Below are 12,507 nucleotides of genomic sequence, written 5' to 3' on the forward strand. Positions count from 1 at the left end.
GGGATGGGCAATTAATGCTGGCCTTGCCAGTGACGCTTACATCCCACAAATAAATTCTAAAAATTCTTACTGAGATCTGCTCTATACTTATTCAAAGTCAAACTTTTTTAAATCAATGTGCCCCCCACCCCCACGCATTCAGAAGGACTAAATAGCTGGCAATGCTTTCCCAATGGGCATATCCTTGTGCCATACCATAATGGAAGAACAACAGAGGCAAGAGTGAAGGGCCATGGTCAAAGACAACAGCCCATTCCTTATTGCCCCTAAGCTGCATTTGCACTTGTTTTACACCAGTTTTTAACGCGACATAAGCAAATGTGCTCCACAAAAATGTCTGCATTAATTCTAGATCTGTGAAGAAACTAGTGTAAATTTCAGCATAATTTCTGCACAACTGTACTTGAAACATTCAGAAATAAAAACAAGAAATGCTGGAACCACTCAGCAGGTCCGGCAGCATCTGTGGAAAGAGAAGCAGAGTTAACGTTTCGGGTCAGCGACCTTTCATCGGAACATTCAGAGTCTATTTCCATATCTTCAATTTCTGCAGAAAAATTGTAACTAATGGTGATCCAAGCTTTGATGCTGCTGCTTAATAAGTTTCAAGCAAGAACATTACTAAAAATAATGAATGTGTTTAACTATAAAAAAGCTGTTGTGTCATGACGATTGTTAATTATTATTGCAGCAAATTTGACAGACCAAAACTATAGCAGCTGATAAATGATTAATAGCAATTGCAACATTTATTAATCTGCAGTAAGTGCTGGTTATGAAATCTCATGCCACAAGATTTAATTGTCATCCAAGCTGATTTCAATTTCTCATTATTATGCTAATTAAATTGATATTCTGAAAAAGGGGCTCATCAAGTAATGAGTAAATATATTGTGGATGATTTATTTGAATGTTGAAATCATTAGTAAAATTACACTCCATTGTCAGCATGGACTGCACTGTTATGATCTATCTGCAGTCTAAACTAAAACCTACCTTGTGACAATAGCATTTTTATAAAATGTGTGTAGACAATAGGTGGAATCTTACCACCTCAGTATCTGGCGCAATGGTGGAACCATTTTCAGGTCATGAACCCAATCTCCCGATTAGTGGCCTTCTGGTTGTTCTTCACCTGAGCAAACTAATTAAAAGCCTGCCTCCGGGCTCCCCGAACAATTAGGGAGTGTTGGCAGGATGACATGGCCATGCTGTCAGAGGAAGGATTTCTGTTTAAAGGGACCAGTGCATGTTTCAGAAAAGCTCAGCAGCACTTGGATTTTTCAGGCTGCAGCATCAATAAGAATGGAGAGGAGACCTGGGAATGATCTACAACTGGGTTTCTCACTCTTACCTGAGGGTTCAGCTGAGGGAGTTGAGGGGCTGCAGTGAGCTGAGCTCTCCCAAGGATGGGAGGAAGAGGGCAGCCTCTCCAAACAAGCAAATGTGGATGGAAGTGGCCAAGGAATTCAGCAGCTGGAGTGTGTTCCCTTCAATCTGGAGACTGCACAACAAGAGGATCCAGGACCTCAGGAGGGCATGACAGGTGAGTGGCATAACACTTTCAGGTGCCAAGCCCCACAGTCTGACTTGCCCAGCATTCTCCTGTACAGCATGTCTCAGGTCAACATATCTTGCAGCTCCACTCATTCCTCTCTCTTCAGGCATCTCACATCCCATCTGCACAGCCAACACTCACACTCACCCTCACCCTCAGCCTATTACCCTCTCGCTCCTATGCCTCACAGGTACTTTGCACAAATTGTGTTCTTCCCCCCTCTGCACACAAGCCATTACCAGCTCTCAAACTTCCCTGCTTTCACTCCTTGTGGAACTCAACTTGGCATGTGGCAGAGACCTGGTGGGAGACAGGGGTGGGCTTCCAGTGACAGGCACCTTGTCAACCACTGACAATGCATGCTCACCTGGTCCACAGGGAGGGTGGTCTTGTTCGATGAAGCTGAAGATGGCAACAACAACCTGCCATGACAGCCTGAGCCTCCTGAAACACTCGTGCTCAGACATGCTGAGAGAGCTAATCCACTGCCTATAGACCCTATGTTGGGAGTCTCACCTCCTTCCAGCTGGATCTCAGTGTCCATCCCACTGCCCTGTGGAGGGCCATATGGATGACGAGGAGGCAACTGGTGGTGCTGCTGGTGTTGCTCCTGCTGCAGCTGGAGCAATTGACAGTGGTGAGCCCTCTGCCCTAGACCCTCAGCAGAAGTGGGCAGTGGAGCTGCATAAGCTGCTGTCATGCCATGTTGAAGGCTGACAGCAGGGATGTACCGCTGAAGGTGGGTGAAACGCTGGACAGCTGAAGTGCCTTCAAAGCAGTTGGCAATCACATATCGAGCAGTGATAATACTCTCTGAGAAAAGAGGTGCTTTGAACAGCAACCTCTCACCTGGTCATGGCTGGAACCCTTCAGTGTAACCGATCAAAGCCTTCACAGCTTGTCAGTTTCACTGAGGAAGCTCTTCCCCTCTGTGCACGCCCTATCTCCAACCTGCTGGATTGCAGACACAGCATGGAATTCCTGCGCTGTTGGGAAAGAGGGAATCCATATGCAAATTTGCTAACTGCCTTCTTAATTGTCTTCCTGCCTCAGCCACAGGGGTTCTCCACTACAATCCCAACCCACCCCTGGGACCCTGACCTGATGTAATTTTCTGCAATTTTCCTGCCCCACACACCTCCAAACCTACCTCCACCGGCCTGGGAAAATTCCATCCAATGCCTCCAGAAGGTCAATAGTAGTTCATGTTGCATGCATGGAATACGGAATTTCTAAGATAATATGATCAGAAATCACTTGCTTTTATCACCTTCTCCTCTTTCAAAAAAACTACAATAGTGCAAACCCAGAGAGACCATACAAAGAATGCATATCAGATAGTATCGGCTAACCCTGATGGAAACTAAACAATTTGCTGTTAGTGTGCCCTTAAGAGCACTTCTGATACACCATGGCAAAATATTATGAACAAGGGAACAAGCTTGGTGGGGGTGGGTGGGGAAAGAACTAGCATACAGCCTGTGACAGCAAACACAGAACAGAATTTTGGCAACACTTGAGTATGGAGATGTTAAGCTAACCTCAACAGTGAGCTTGTTGACTTCTATGTCTTACTATATATTTCATAAACCCCTCCCTCACAGGAAATATTCCACCACTTTATCCATCACTTTCTCTCTTAGAAAGTGGCACTGTTCCTGAACTCTTCAATCTGATCCAAGAGACCCAAAAAATAATATGAAGCTTCAAATCAGGAAAAGACTCAACAGCTGACCTGCTCCCTAGGCATCCTCTTGTTGAAATATTTCCTCTATATTGAGAGAATGGACAGTTCCCAGATACTTTTGAGATAGCTGTATTCACACTAATACACAACAAGGACCCCCACCCACCCCCCATTTCTGTTCATTCTGTGGACTCATATACCTGCTGAACACCAAATTCAATATTTTGACCAAAATCCTGACGACCAGACTGGACACATTTGACACCGGGTTGTATATGCCATTCCTGACATAACACCAGACAACTACTGAACATGGTATATCACAACAACATCAACAACTCCCCCACCATACAAATTTCTCTAGACAAAGCAGGCACAAGGTGGTGTAGGAATTCAATCTCACATACTCAGACAAATGTCCTTTGGTAAAACATTCAAGAAGTGAATTTAAAATCTGTACTCCAATCTCAACTGCATCACGCATACCAATGGCATCAGCTCCGCACACTCCGTGTTGAATTTTGTTCAGCTCCCGATGTCAGGCTCCATGGCAGGGTGGCGGGGGCAGCCGTACATCGGAGTGGCAGCAGCCTGCCACGGAGCCCGATGCCGGAATTGCGGGGCCTGATCTTCCCGACGATCGTGGTGGGCCCTCCGCCACTCTACGGCAGGACCATGCTTTAAATATTGAAATTACCTGTTTGCATACATTTAAATTGAATTATCTGCAATCTTACTGTCAGTTCTGGATCTTCAGCGTGAGGGGCAGCAATCAAGTGTCTTCACTTTCCCGTCCAGGGAAAGCTGGCACCACTGAGGTGGGGAAGGGGGGAGCTCTGCATTTGAAGTGTAGTTGGGGGGCACAGGGAACAGGGTGAAGTCTGCAATTTTAGTGGAGTTGAGGAGGAGATGGGGCAAGCATTTATTTTCAGTGTAGTGGGGAGGGAAACTCTGCATTCTGTATGCAAATCTGGCAGCCCTTTAAAAATGGCACCAGCGCCTGCGCAGAGACAGTTGGCCCAGTGGCGATGAGAAGCAATGCCCACCGCAGGAAGGCCAGGAACCCGGGCATCAGGAGGGCAAGGGAGAGGACTGAGTGGCAGGAAGGAAACGGAGGCCATACCCTCAGCATAGGATCAACCACTGAAGACAGAACTACCTTGAGATGACCGAAATCCAGTGCTGCAGGAGACTGCGGCTCTCCAGGCAGATGATCACTGACATCTGTGTGCTCGCCGCCGAAGACCTTGACCTCGCAGCGCTGGTCACCATGCCCTGCCAGTAACTGTCAAAGTCACTGTGGCCTTGAACTTCTTCACTTCTGGCTCCTTCCAAGGATCTGCTGTGGATCTTGGTGGCATCTTGCAAATGGCTGCACACCATTGCAGATCACTGATGCCCTATTTGCCAGGGCTGGAAAGTACGTTCAGTTCACAACATAGGAGGTCTCACAGGCACAGAGGGCATTGGGTTTCACCATCATTGCTGGATTCCCCCAGGTGCAGGGCATCATCGATTGCGCCCATGTGGCCATCAAGGCATCCAGTGACCACCCAATCAGATTCATCAACAGGAAGAGCTTCCACTCCCTCAACATTCAACTGGTCTGCAACCACAATAAGAACTTCCTCCATGTGTGTGCTTGCTTTCCTGGCAGCTGCCATGACTCCTTCATCCTCCATCAATCCAAGCTGCCGTAGCTCTTCACTCCGGCCCACAAGGTCCATGGATGAATCCTCGGGGACAAGGGATATTCCATGAAGAGATGGCTACTCACCCCTCTACAAGATCTAGAGATGGAGGCACAGAGGTGCTACAACCAAAGCCACCTGTTCACTAAGATAACCATTGAGCAGGCCACTGGGCTTCTGAAGATGCGGTTCCGTTTCCTGGACCGGTCTGGTGGCACCCTGCAATACCCTCCTGCAAGGGTCTCGGTCATTGTGGTGGTCTGCTGTACACTCCATAACATGGCCTTCCAGAGGGGTGTGGTGTTTGAGGATGGTAAGGCCCTGGAAGTAGATAGCTCATAGGAGGAAGAGCAGGGGCAGGAGGTGGTAGAGGAAGAGCAAGAGGAGGCAGAGAAGGAGAATGCAGAACACCAAGGTGCTCCAGCTGCACAGGAAAGCAGCCGGGCACTGCGTGGGGTCTGAAGGTTTCATTAGGGTTCCATGAATTTCAGGGATTATCTTATTCAGAAATGTTTGAACTGAGCCCCTCTGACCCAAGATGAAGGGCATGATATGGAAGTCACTCTGAGGTACCTGTGATAACACATCCATTGAAGATGCAGCCTGGAACATCTAAACTCTTTACCACCAATAAAGGAAGCACATTTGCCCAAAGGCTTTGGCGTCATCATTGATGAATCCTTGATCTCCTTCACCACCTCATACCTCTTTTCTTGCCCCACCATCAATAGAAGGAGTCACAGATATGTGGCTTAAAGTGTTATTATTAACATAGTATTCAAAAAGGAAAACAGTGCACAGATATAGTAAGAATACACAAAAGGCACAAGATTTCAAGGCACAAAAACCTCAAAAGTATAAACAGTCAGCCATGGATGACAAAAGAAGTTAAGGATTGTATGATTAAAAGAAAAGGCCTATAAAGTTGCCAGAAATAGTAGTAAACCTGAGGATTAGGAGGATTTTAGAATACAGCAAAGAAGGACGAAGAAACTGATAAAGAAAGGGAGAATAGAATATGAACGTAAGCTAGCAAAAAATATAAAATGTGGGTCCATTGCAGGTAGAGTCAGGAGAATTTATAATGAGGAATAGAGAAATGGCAGAAAAAGCTAAATGATTACTTTGTGTCTGTCTTCACTGAGGAAGATACAAGAAATCTCCCAGAATTAGAGATTTAAGGAATGAGGGGAAATGAGGAATTGAAGGAAATTAGTATTAGTAGGAGGTTGCATTGAAGAAATTAATGGGGCTGAAGGTTGATAAATCCCCAGGACCTGATATTTTACATCCCAGATTATTGAAAGAGGTAGCTATGGAGATAATGGATGCATTGGTGATCATCTTCCAAAATTCTATAGATTCTGGAGCGGTTCCTGCAGATTGAAAGGTTGCAAATGTCACCCCACTATTTAAGAAGGGAGGGAGAGAGAAAACAGGGAATTACAGACCTGTTAGCCTTACATTAGTTGTTGGGAAAATGCTAGAATCTATTCTAAAGGATGTGATAAATGAACATTTGGATAATAATGATCTGATTGGGCATAGTCAACATGGATTTATGAATGGGAAATCATGCTTGAGGAACCTGTTGGAGTTTTTTGAGGATGTAGTGAGGATCTCAATGTAGTGGCCATTTCGGAGACATGGGTAGAGCAGGGGCAGGAATGGGTGTTGCAGGTTCCGGGATTTAGATGTTTCAGTAAGAACAGAGAAGATGGTAAAAGAGGGGGTGTGGCATTGTTAATCAAGGAGAGTATTACAGCGACAGAAAGGACATTTGAGGACTCGTCTACTGAGGTAGTATGGGCCGAGGTTAGAAACAGGAGAGGTGAGGTCACCCTGTTGGGAGTCTTTTATGGACCTCCAAATAGTTCCAGAGATGTAGAGGAAAGGATAGCGAAGATGATTCTCGACAGGGGCGAGAGTAACAGGGTAGTTGTTATGAGGGACTTTAACTTTCCAAATATCGACTGGAAATACTATAGTTCGAGTACTTTAGATGGGTCAGTTTTTGTCCAGTGTGTGCAGGAGGGTTTTCTGACACAGTATGTAGACAGGCCAACCAGGGGTGATGCCACATTGGATTTGGTACTGGGTAATGAACCCAGCCAGGTGTTAGATTTAGATGTAGGTGAGCACTTTGGTGATAATGACCACAATTCGGTTAGGTTTACCTTAGCGATGGGCAGGGACAGGTATATACCGCAGGGCAAAAATTATAGCTGGGGTAAAGGAAATTATGATGCGATTAGGCAAGATTTAGGATGCGTTGGATGGGGAAGGAAACTGCAGGGGATGGGAACAATTGAAATGTGGAGCTTATTCAAGGAGCAGCTACTGCGTGTCCTTGATAAGTATGTACCTGTGAGGCAGGGAGGAAGTTGTCGAGCGAGGGAGCCGTGGTTTACTAAAGAAGTTGAAGCGCTTGTCAAGAGGAAGAAGAAGGCTTATGTTAGGATGAGACGTGAAGGCTCAGTTAGGGCACTTGAGAGTTACAAGCTAGCCAGGAAGGATCTAAAGGGAGAGCTAAGAAGAGCAAGGAGAGGACACGAGAAGTCATTGGCGGGTAGGATCAGGGAAAACCCTAAGGCTTTCTATAGGTATATCAGGAATAAAAGAATGACTAGAGTTAGATTAGGGCCAATCAAGGATAGTAGTGGGAAGTTGTGTGTGGAATCAGAGGAGGTAGGGGAAGTGTTAAATGAATATTTTGCGTCAGTATTTACAGTAGAGAAAGAAAATGTTGTCGAGGAGAATACTGAGATTCAGGCTACTAGGCTAGATGGGATTGAGGTTCACAAGGAGGAGGTGTTATCAATTTTGGAAAGTGTGAAAATAGATAAGTCCCCTGGGCCAGATGGGATTTATCCTAGGATTCTCTGGGAAGCTAGGGAGGAGATTGCAGAGCCTTTGTCCTTGATCTTTATGTCGTCATTGTCGACAGGAATAGTGCCGGAAGACTGGAGGATAGCAAATGTTGTCCCCTTGTTCAAGAAGGGGAGTAGAGACAGCCCTGGTAATTATAGACCTGTGAGCCTTACTTCGGTTGTGGGTAAAATGTTGGAAAAGGTTATAAGAGATAGGATTTATAATCATCTTGAAAAGAATAAGTTCATTAGCGATAGTCAGCACGGTTTTGTGATGGGTAGGTCGTGCCTCACAAACCTTATTGAGTTTTTCGAGAAGGTGACCAAACAGGTGGATGAGGGTAAAGCAGTGGATGTGGTGTATATGGATTTCAGTAAGGCGTTTGATAAGGTTCCCCATGGTAGGCTATTGCAGAAAATACGGAAGTATGGGGTTGAAGGTGATTTAGAGCTTTGGATCAGAAATTGGCTAGCTGAAAGAAGACAGAGGGTGGTGGTTGATGGCAAATGTTCATCTTGGAGTTTAGTTACTAGTGGTGTACCGCAAGGATCTGTTTTGGGGCCACTGCTGTTTGTCATTTTTATAAATGACCTGGATGAGGGTGTAGAAGGGTGGGTTAGTAAATTTGCGGATGACACTAAGGTCGGTGGAGTTGTGGATAGTGCCGAAGGATGTTGTAGGGTACAGAGGGACATAGATAGGCTGCAGAGCTGGGCTGAGAGATGGCAAATGGAGTTTAATGCGGAAAAGTGCGAGGTGATTCACTTTGGAAGGAGTAACAGGAATGCAGAGTACTGGGCTAATGGGAAGATTCTTGGTAGTGTAGATGAACAGAGAGATCTTGGTGTCCAGGTGCATAAATCCCTGAAGGTTGCTACCCAGGTTAATAGGGCTGTTAAGAAGGCATATGGTGTGTTAGCTTTTATTAGTAGGGGGATCGAGTTTCGGAGCCACGAGGTCATGCTGCAGCTGTACAAAACTCTGGTGAGACCGCACCTGGAGTATTGCGTGCAGTTCTGGTCACCGCATTATAGGAAGGATGTGGAAGCTATGGAAAGGGTGCAGAGGAGATTTACTAGGATGTTGCCTGGTATGGAGGGAAGGTCTTACGAGGAAAGGCTGAGGGACTTGAGGTTGTTTTCCTTGCAGAGGAGGAGGAGAGGTGACTTAATAGAGACATATAAGATAATCAGAGGGTTGGATAGGGTGGATAGTGAGAGTCTTTTTCCTCGGATGGTGATGGCAAACACAAGGGGACATAGCTTTAAGTTGAGGGATGATAGATATAGGACAGATGTCAGAGGTAGTTTCTTTACTCAGAGAGTAGTAGGGGCGTGGAACGCCCTGCCTGCAACAGTAGTAGACTCGCCAACTTTAAGGGCATTCAAGTGGTCATTGGATAGACATATGGATGAAAATGGAATAGTGTAGGTCAGATGGTTTCACAGGTCGGCGCAACATCGAGGGCCGAAGGGCCTGTACTGCTCTGTAATGTTCTAATTCTAATTCTAAATGTTACTGACAGAATTGATAAAGGGGAGTCAGTGGACATGGTATACTTGGATTTTCACAAGGCTTTTGATAAAGTCCCCCACAGGAGGTTGGTTAGGAAAATTAAAGCACAACGGATAGGACGTAATATACTGGCATGGATTAACGATTGGTTAACAGGCAGAAAGCAGAGAGTAGGAATAAATGGGTCATTCTCGGGTTGGCAGGCTGTGACTAATGGGGTACCACAGGGATCAGTGCTTGGGCCCCAGCAGTTCATAATCTATATCAATAATTTGGATGTGGGGATGAAATGTCATATTTCCAAGTTTGCAGATGACACAAAAGTAGGTGGGAATGTGTGTTGTGCGGAAGATGCAAAGCGGCTTCAAGGGGATTTGGAAAGACTTAGTGAGTGGGCAAGAACGTGGCAGATGGAATATAATGTGGAAAAATGTGAGGTTATCCACTTTGGTAGGAGGAATAGATGTGCAGAGTATTTCTTAATTGGTAAGAGATCAGAAAGTGTAGATGTCCAAAGGAACATGGGTGGCCTTGTCAATAAGTCACTGAAAGCGAACATGCGGGTGCAGCAAGTAATTAGGAAGGCTATAGTTATGTTAGCCTTTATCGCAAGAGGATTTGAGTACAGGAGTAGTGAAATCTTGCTTCAATTGTATAGAACCTTGGTTAGACCGCACTTGGAGTGCTGTGTGCAGTTTTGGTCCCCTTACCCTAGGAAGGATATTATTGCCATAGAGGGAGTGCAACGCAGGTTCACCAGACTTGTTCCTGGGATGGCAGGACTGTCCTATGATGAGAGATTGGGGAAACAGGGCCTGTATTCTCTAGAGTTTCGAAGAATGAGAGGTGATCTCATTGAAACCTACAAAATACTTAAAGGGATAGACAGGGTAGATGCAGATAAGATGTTTCCCCTGGCTGGGGACTCTAGAACCAGGGGACACAATTTCAAAATAAGGGGTCAGCCACTTAGGATAGAGATGAGGAGAAATTTCTTTACTCAGAGGGTTGTGAATCTTTGGAATTCTCTACCCCAGAGGGCTGTGGAAGCTCAGTCATTGAGTTTAAAGCAGAGATTGACAGATTTCTAAATACAAATAACATAAAGGGATGTGAGGATAGTGTGGGAAAAAGGCATTGAAGTGGATGATCAGCCATGATCATATTGAATGGTGGGACAGGCTCGATGGGCTGAATGACCTACTCCTGCTCCTATGTTCCTACAAGACACCCTAATGACCCACCATTGCTCCGTGTGGCATGGTGGCCTCTGCGCTCAGCCACTCCTAAGCAGTGCTTCCCCTGATTGCCTCAGAGAAGCTGGAGGCAGCTTGCTCAGTTATCTCAGCTTGCAGCTGAGATGCACATGGCGGTCATCCTCGTCATGGAGGTGCCCGTGGGGGCATTTCCAGAGGCTGCTGCACCTGCATCATTGCAGGGGTAGCCTCAATCACTTGGTCCTGCTGCACACTGTCAGAGGAGCCAAGAAGGCCAAGGATGATGATGGTACGTCATGAGGGGTGGCACTACCACCCTCCACAGAGACATACTCAGTCTCTTGTGGGCGCTCCAGGTGGCTGGAGTGGCGCACCAGCTGGGTGCAACTGGCACCCCCTTGAACCCTTTGCGCCACCAGTGCCACTGACTGGTCCAGTCTAGATAGTGTGGCATGCATCCTGTGGACATCAGTCTGCAGTTCCTGCATGCACTCCAGAAGATGCTGCATATGGCTTTCCATGGACATTGGCCACACTCTCTATGGACGAGCTCATGCACTCATAGCCCTGAGCCTTTTTGGCACACATGAGCTGGATGGACTCCTCCATTCTCTCCCCATGACCCAGCACTATCTCAGGGAACTCTGACATGTGGGTGCACATCTGCTGCTGCTGGTATAGTTAAAGCCTCCTTTCCAGTGATTTCTGAGGCCCTGCATCTGAGCAGGGCTGTGTATGCACCCCCACCCCCACTGCTCAGACGGGAACTGCCCACAGCTGCCTCTGCCTCTGGCACCTCCTCCTGCACACTAGCGCTGTGCTGCTCACCTAGTGGCACCCTATCTAAACATGTGTGAGGATGCATGTGAGTATATCTGTACTCGCGGATGGTGTGCATGTAAGGTTTGACAGTGCTTCTTCAGTTCCTTGGTGGTTGTCTGGGGCCTCTGAAAGAGAAAGTCTCATGGGTTTGTCATCTGCACCTGTGCAAGACACAAGAAGAGGTCATGAGAGCTATCCTTGTATCCTTGGAGAGCAGAAGCCTCTGCAGTGCTGAGGCTTCCCAATGCAACACAGTGTTCAGCATGCAAAAGCAAAACATTGCAAATGCTGTAAATCTGAAACAGTGACACAAAATGCTGGAAATACTCAGCAGGACAGGCAGCATCTGTGGAGAGAGAAACAGTGTTCATGTTTCATATCGATGAACCTTCCATTGACCTGAAACATTAACTCTGTTTTCTCTCTGCACAGTTGCTGGCAGACCTGCTGAGTATTGCCAGCATTTTCTGTTTTTATTTAAATGTTCGGCATGCTGTGGGACGGGGTGGAGTGCAATGCAACCCCTTGATGAGTGCGTTGCCCTCTGTAATCACTATCTCGACCATGAGTGCCCATTTCGCCAGGGCCAACTTCTTCCTGGTCTGCAATCCTGGCTATCTCCATTGCACGATCCTCCATTGCCATTATGATTTGAAGCACAGTACCTCCACCTGTTTTTGGCCACTATGTGGCCATTTCTCCTCCAAGGCCAAAAAAGAGCATGATAAGACACTGCTGTCCTCTGTGGCCAGTGGCAGCAGCTCTGATGATTTGGAGAGTGCATGTATCAATGCTGGAAGGTCCTCAGCAGCATTATGGTTCTGAGCCATTCTGAGGGATCATTAAGTGCCCTGGCATACAGTCCTCCCATGTTCACTTGCAGCATGAGGCCTGAGGCTCCTCAGCTGTTGTGTCTGCTAGAGGATGAATACCCAGAGGCCTGTCCTGAGGGTTTGGGGTTGCACTCACCTTGCATGAACACCTGAGGTCATTGAACCTTTTCAGATACTAGATCCAGGTTTGCCTTACAACGCTTCTGTTACTGACTGTGGCTGCAATCTCGACTCAGAATGGGTCTGAATGGGTGTTCTCCTTTACCACCCTCCAAAAAGAGGAGCTCCCTCCTCTCCCTCACCGCCTCCAGCA

This window comes from Heterodontus francisci, chromosome 12 (assembly GCF_036365525.1).
Source record: "Heterodontus francisci isolate sHetFra1 chromosome 12, sHetFra1.hap1, whole genome shotgun sequence".
NCBI lineage: Eukaryota > Metazoa > Chordata > Chondrichthyes > Heterodontiformes > Heterodontidae > Heterodontus > Heterodontus francisci.